Source organism: Garra rufa, chromosome 1 (genome assembly GCF_049309525.1).
Source record: "Garra rufa chromosome 1, GarRuf1.0, whole genome shotgun sequence".
Lineage (NCBI taxonomy): Eukaryota > Metazoa > Chordata > Actinopteri > Cypriniformes > Cyprinidae > Garra > Garra rufa.
The window spans coordinates 88,632,366-88,639,945 of record NC_133361.1 but is presented as its reverse complement, the minus strand read 5'-3'; the positions used below and the strand labels follow the sequence as shown (position 1 = coordinate 88,639,945).

Sequence of the window (7,580 nt, the reverse complement as noted above, 5' to 3'; positions counted from 1 at the left end):
AACAGACAAAAATCACAGCTATATTTTAAAGGGGTGGTCCATCACATATCCACATAGAAACAAATCAACGCACACATCAGTAATGGCAAATAGAAGCTCAAGCAAGCTCGCTTGATGTATGAGGACCAATGGGGTTCATTCCTTGCTATTACACATCATGTTTGAGCTTCCATAAAAAACTAAGTTTGTTTTGCACATCAAGCAAGTATGGTTAAGCTTCTGTTTGTTTGCTGAACAAAGTTTATGTTATAGGTAAATTAAATCTGCTCACAATACAAAGTGATTGAGTCTCTTCTGAAAATTAGGTCTAAACTGCTTGATGAATATGAATTCGCTTTATTATATCTTTATAAACTTTCTGCAACATCAGTGTGGTAGCTGTGTAGACTTTCAGTGGAGAGACAGAAATCTCTCAGATTTCGTTAAAATATCTTCTTTTGTGATTTAAAACAAATGAAGTTCTTGCTGGTATTTTTGTAGTAAATTTTACTTTCAACAACTCTGCGTCCGAAAACCAAATACTTATCTCATATGTAGGGATGCAAGAAGACTACTTTTTGCAGAACGTGTCCGATACTTGTATTTTTTATTTCACATATAAAGCTGTCATGGTTTTCTTGTCAAGCGCAGTCCTTCACTTGGCACCACGGTCAGTTTTGCTCTGTCCTCCTGCAAAAGACAAAACAAAACACAATACATGAACATTTGAATACGGTACAGTGGATATGCAACAGTCTTCTGACTGGTTTTAGATTTCCAAAAGGTTTTGTTGATCTTAACATTAGGATTAAAAAATATATGCTTACTATAGTCAAAAGAGTGACAGATCAAATTTGCTCTCACACCCCCTTTGTAACAGTTCCAGCACTGACTAGTTTTATGTCAATTTAATTGCAAGGTATAAAAACAGAAAGTATAGTGTTTTAAATGTACATTAAATGAAAAAAAAAAATAAGTAGAGATAAGAAAGAGAAAGAAAATAGAAAAGTATTCAGATTTACAATGATAACTTTGCAAATGCATCATCATATGGGTACAAAATTTCATTTCGATTCTATATACATTTCTATGATGTATTTGTGATTCTAGAGAGCAGTGCACAAATGGGACTTTTATTTTAGTCTGGTGGTGTATGATGTCATAAAGGTTTGTGGTTTTAAGTTTTGAAATCAATGCAAACTGTTCCATCAATGGACGTGTTTTTACAAGCTATGCAAAGTAAATGCAGCGTTCTTAAATATAATGTTGTAATGCTTTATTTGGTGTTAGTTAAATAAAGTGTTAGCCTTTAGTAACAGAGAAGGTGCGTTCTGTTTCGCTCCGAGTGTGATAATACAAGTGATGAGAGAAACTGAGAATCCGAATCATTTGAGTCAAATCATTTGTGAAATGATTCAGTGATTCAAATCGCTCTATTCAGCGGCACGCGGACTACAAACGACAACAACAAACGAGTGGAATGACAACCGCTAATGTTTTCATGAACGTATAATATATTAGATATGATGTACAAATAATTTTATACTAAATATAAATAAAAAATAGCCTACCTAAAAATGAACGTCCTGTGTAATTTGTATATCAAAGCCTATTAACTCTCACTCTGACTGTCTACTGAACTAGTGAACTGATTGAGACGCACCCATTCTTTGTTATTCAATTCTTTATTATTATTATTATTATTATTATTATTATTATTATTATATGTAATTCAGGGCCTTTAACTATCACTTTGACTGACGACTGAACTAGGAGCTGATTGAGATGAACCTCGAGATTTTGTTTGGGTTTATTTTCTTTCTGTTAATTATTCTCATCTTAAACAGCACAGAAAAACTGCTGAAGCAACTGAGATCCACATGACAGACAATTATAAAGATGGCGTTTATTAAAGAGGAGAGTGAAGACATGAAGATTGAAGAAACATTCAGAGTCAAACATGAAGATACTGGGGAACAAACAGGTTGGTTTTCATTCTCAAAGCTGAATTATTATGTACTGTATTTTTCCTCTATATATATATTTTTTAATGTCGATTGCTGTCATTTTAGTGCTCTTTAATGTAAATGGCCACTGCGGACTGAGTAAAATCTGAGTTAAATAAATAAATAAATAAATATATATATATATATATATATATAATTATTATTATTTTATTTTTTTTTATTGAACCTTTATTAAACCAGAAAGTACTCTCTGAGATTAAAAATTAAACAGGAGTGTCCTGGCCAAAATGAGCAGCAATACAATCAGTTTCATCACAAATATACACCACACAAACAGACTAATTACACTTAAAACAACTGCATATTGTTAAGTCATCTTCCATTTGCTGGATAACTGATTTATAATGATCTAAAGGCAGCAAATTTTGCAATTTCAGTTGTAATGGCAACTGAAATATAACAATTTTGCGAATAAAGAAAGTAATTCTTAATATTTTTCTGTTGCATAAGACAACAGAGATAAGAAGGCAACATCCCCAAGATGGCTTTATAAATAATTAAGTACCAGTGCATTTTTCTTCTAAAAGACAGAGAAGACCAACCTACTCTGTGATACAAAGTACAGTAATGAGTCGGGTTGAGCATCGTTTGAATTTTATTGATTCCGATTCTGTTTAGCGATTCCGATTATTAGCGATTCCTAATTCTGATTCCAATAAGATAAAAAAAAAAAATCCATTAAAAAGTCCAACATTTAGATGTCAAACACATTTGTTCTGTCTTTTGCCTATGGTTTTACCAACAACAACAAAAAATACCACAGAAAAAAACTAATATAAATTTCAAACATTCATAAAGTCATGCGATAGGAACAAACTAATAAATTAGCAATAGCATAAATAAATAAAACTGATAAAACACACACAGGTTTTCTCTGTATTTCTCTGTATTAAAGCCGTTTTAAAGTACTGTTTGAATGTACTCATTTACTGGGTCCTTGGACTGAAAATTTTACAGGGGTTCACATCAATTTCTGATCATAAAAACATGCTTCTTTTCTTTTTTACCATATTGTTTTCATTATAATGTACTGATTCAAATTAGTAATCACTTATTATTTATTAGTTTACCACTCTGCGAGCCTCCCCTGACATGCTGTCATGTATGCACAGGCAGCATCTTTGTCATCTCTGTCACTGTCTCCATTTTCTGACTGGGGTTAGGGGAAAGAGCAAGGTGCATCAGACGCACTCATCAAACATATTTCAAAGGAAGCCTGTGCCATGGTCCTGACCACATCACTGTCTTTAGTGGGTGTCCGTAAGGACATTTACGCATTTATTCACATGTGATTGAATTAGCTATTCATGTGGTGCACTGTCATGATTTTGGCTAATGCAGGACACTACTGAATGATTTGCATCGAAGGGGATTTAGAAGTGGGTAAAAGGCCCCTGATAAAGAAATGAGTATATCTGCTGCTTTGAGCCATTAAATTGGGGTTAATTTTTATTTGTCTTTTTTTTCACATTAGACCTGATTGTGCTGAAAGAGGAGAGCCAAGAACTGAATGAAATGAAAGACAAAAGTCCATATAAGGATCAACATGATTTTATAACTGGAAAAAAATCTTTAAGTTGCTCACAAAGTGAAATTACTTCCTCAAGAAAAATGAACCAAAAGACAGGGAGGAGTAGTTATACCTGCCAACAATGTGGAAAGTGTTTCAGTTATCATGGAAACCTTGAAGCCCACATGAGTGTTCACTCTGGAGAGAAGCCTTACACCTGCCCACAGTGTGGAAGAAGTTTCAACAGGAAAGGAAACCTTAACTCCCACATGACAGTTCACACTGGAATGAGCCTTCTTACCTGCCAACAGTGTGGAGTAAGTTTCACTCAAAAAGGAAGCTTTACCAGACACATGAGAATTCACAATGGAGAGCAGCCCTACATGTGTGATCAGTGCGGAAAGAGTTTTGATCAACATGAAAACCTTGAAGTCCATTTGAGAACTCACAGAGAGAATCCCTACACATGCCCTCAGTGTGGAAAGAGTTTCCATCGAAACCAACACTTTGAAGACCATATGAGAATCCACTCTGGAAAGCAACCCTTCACATGTCCTCAGTGTGGAAAGAGGTTTAATCATAAACGACGATTTGAAGAGCACATAAGAGTTCACACAGGAGAAAAGCCTTTCACCTGCCAGCAATGTGGAAAGAGTTTCAACCAAAAAGGATCCCTTAACCGGCACATGAGAGTTCACACTGGAGAAAACCCATTTAAATGTGGCCACTGTGGAAGGTGTTTCAGATATAAAGCAGGCCTTAGATACACTGTAACCGATTTTTGTAATTTTGAACAGTATTTTACTGTAATATCTACAGTAAGATACTGTAAAATGTATATACAGTATTTTACTGTAAACTGCAAAGGATTATGGGAAAATATATGATCACTACTGTAATTCTCCACTACTGTAAATCCGTTTACAGTAGTGAACTTGCCCGCGAAAAATTGACCAATGGCAAGGGAGATTTTTTTTTCTCCTGTTGAGAGGAAGTGGCGGTAAAAAGGACAAAAGAGAAATGTTGCATCAATAACTCGACAAAAAGGTTAGTATATTATTTCTGTTTTATGAAAAACTGAACAATTTTAATTTGTTTTCACTTGTTAACAGCAAACTAACAATATTCATCGTGTTTTTCATGTCGGTAGCCTTTTTTTTCTGACTGACGGCCGGGGCGCCGCCATAACGGTGAAAACATGGACTGGTGAGTAAATTAAGGTGACCTATATTAGTCGAAATAAACTTTATTTAAACTGAGAAACACGTTTGTATATTCGGCTGCCCTTTAATGCAAGTTAGTTCGTCTGACGAGCCCTTACTCAAGCTTAACAGCAAACTGAGGTGAAATACTGAGGTAAAGTGCGTTAAGCAACACCACTGTTTCTGTGGAGATTTTAAACTGTATTTTCAAGCCCTTCTTTTGTTTGTTATTTTCAAGTCGTCTGTAACGTCGGAGGTGTATTTTGGATCTTCTTCTGTGAATGACTGCCATAGTATCGACGATAACATGAACTGGTAAGCTAATAATGTCAGTAAGCCGAAGTTGACAAACTTAACGTTAGTCACAGAGCAGCATAATATCTTTTAAACGCTGCCTCTTTATAGCTAGCAAGGTAATTCTCTTCAAATGATGTTTAAGTAAGAAATGTGTGTATGAATGTCGTATGTAACTTTATAGACGGTCCCTTCAGTGACAGACGTGACATAAACAGCGCGCTAACATGAAACACTGAGGTAAAACTGAACACCGCGGTTAACTGCATCTTTTGTGTTTTATTTTCAAGTTTGTGGTCTCGTGGTCATGTCGTCTGCATCGGAGGTGTATTAGAGTCTTTTCTGGTGATTGCCGTCGTCGCGGTGCAAACAACAGGTGAGCTTCCCCTTTCATCAATTTAACTAAGTTAATGTTAACGTTACTAAATTAGCCAAATTAGCCACAGGCTGCTGTTCTCCACTGACTTGCAGAACAGGTTAACTTTTTAAAGAGAGTAACGAGCTAGCAATATATTAATATAGCAAGTTTTGCTAATAAATATGATAAATGCTTATTTTATTAAAAATGTAAATTTTATTACTGTACAGTAGTTGTCTTTTCTGATCATAAACTATAGTAACACTAAAAGGGTGTTGTGACACTGTCTGTTACAGGAGATTTCTCCAAGCACTAACTGGATGCTGACCATCAGATGCAGAATCATCATACAGCCAGCTGTCCATTTTACAGACATGCAGAATCAGGTAACCCAAAACACATTTTATTTTACATTGCATTTACATTCATGCATTTTTCAGATGCTTTTATCCTAAGCAAGTTATATTGTATTTATATTGTTATTTATTGTATTTCATAAGGTATTCATTTCCTGGGGGGTGTTCCATAAAACAAGTTTACCAAATAAGTCAGGCTTATTTCAGTTAGTCTGACTTATTTTGTGCCAAATCAAGTGACAATAAGTCAGACTAACTGAAATAAGCCTGGCTTATTTGGTAAACTTGTTTTATGGAACACCCCCCTGGGAATGTTTTTTATTACCATGTCTTGTCACATCAAGATTGAGTTTGCATGCGCATTAAAATTATTTCTATTAAACCAGCATTTAAACAGCAAAATGCAGCTGCTTCAGGTGTCTTTACCTTACTGTAACCTTTAAATTCATAATAGCAATCTTACCATCTGTCAAATTTAGATTATTGTTACTGTAAAGCAACAAATAGAGATTTTTTTAATCGTAGTAGGCTTATTATATGCACAGACTTTCTAGGAAACACACGTTTAGAATGTTTATATGAACAGATTGGTTAGCATTTAGCATGGTCTTTGGCAGACTTTACTAAGTGTCAGGGCAACAAAATTAGATAAACAAGAATGTAATATTAAGTCATTTAAATCATGAAGAAAATATTGTCTTTGTGCTCCATTTAGTAAAAACGGTTTTAAACAAAGCCATGTCTTGCATCTCTGCACACAGCAGTGTTTAATTACTGAATGAATTTACCTTTTTTAAACACCTTGAATCAGTGATTCACTGGCCCATTCATTAAATTCTTTATAAAAAAGTTTCTTCAGTTTTTTTTCTTACTACAGCGTTCATATGTAGTATATAATAAAAATAAAAAAATGCATACAGCATCAAGTTCGACAGTTGAGGCAAATTCTATAAACACTGCTTTAAAAAAATCTTTTTTTTTTCTTGTGCTTGCAGGTTCGTTCAGACAGTCAATCTTTGTGGCAGCAAATGCATTGACAGTCACAGATCAGATGGACTTCTGGAAAGAGGGTGCAAACAACAAGCATCAGCCTGAATTCCATTCTGCTGTTTCTCATCAGAGAGCTTGTCAACTTTGACTCAAAATTACTAAAATTTAACACAACACAAACTCATTTTTACTGTATGATTTTATTTTATTTACACTACCAGACAAAGCTTTTGAACAGTAAGATTTTAAATGTTTTTAAAGTAGGTCTCTTCTGCTCACTAAGCCTGCATTTATTTGATCCAAATTACAGCAAAAACAGTACACTTTTGAGCCGTTTTCTTTTTGAATATATTTTAAAATGTCATTAATTCAAAGCTGAATTTTTAGGATCATTACTGCAGTCACATGATCCTTCAGTAATCATTCTAATTATCTGATTTTCTGCTCAAAAACTATTATTATGATGTTGCTGAGATTAATATAATGCTAAAAACAGTGAAGCAGATTTTTTTCAGGTTTCTTTGATGAATAGAAGGTTCAGATAAACAGCATTTATCTGAAATAGAAATAGTTTGTAACATTATGAATGTCTTTATCATCACTTTTAATCAATTTAAGTCATCCTTGCTAAATAATATCTTTCTTTTCATCAAAGAATCCTGAAAAATTTAAAAATTAAATAAAATATGTTTATCAGCATACTAGAATGATTTCTAAAGGATCATGTGATACTGAAGACGAGTAATGATGCTGAAAATTTAGCTTTGATCAAAGGAATAAATTAAATTGTAAAATATATTCAAATAGCAGTTCATTTATATAATGTATCACAATTGTATTGCTTTTGCTGTAATTTGGATCAAA

At 33.9% G+C, this 7,580-nt stretch overlaps 1 long non-coding RNA gene across 1 annotated transcript; it reads left to right on the top strand.

Annotated features, from left to right (window-relative positions):
• The first annotated feature begins 5,303 nt into the window (after positions 1–5,303).
• Positions 5,304–7,002, top strand: LOC141340346 (uncharacterized). The gene is made up of 3 exons (XR_012356567.1): positions 5,304–5,388; positions 5,667–5,756; positions 6,722–7,002. It is a non-coding gene; the product is annotated as an uncharacterized lncRNA (long non-coding RNA).
• The last annotated feature ends 578 nt before the right edge of the window (positions 7,003–7,580 follow it).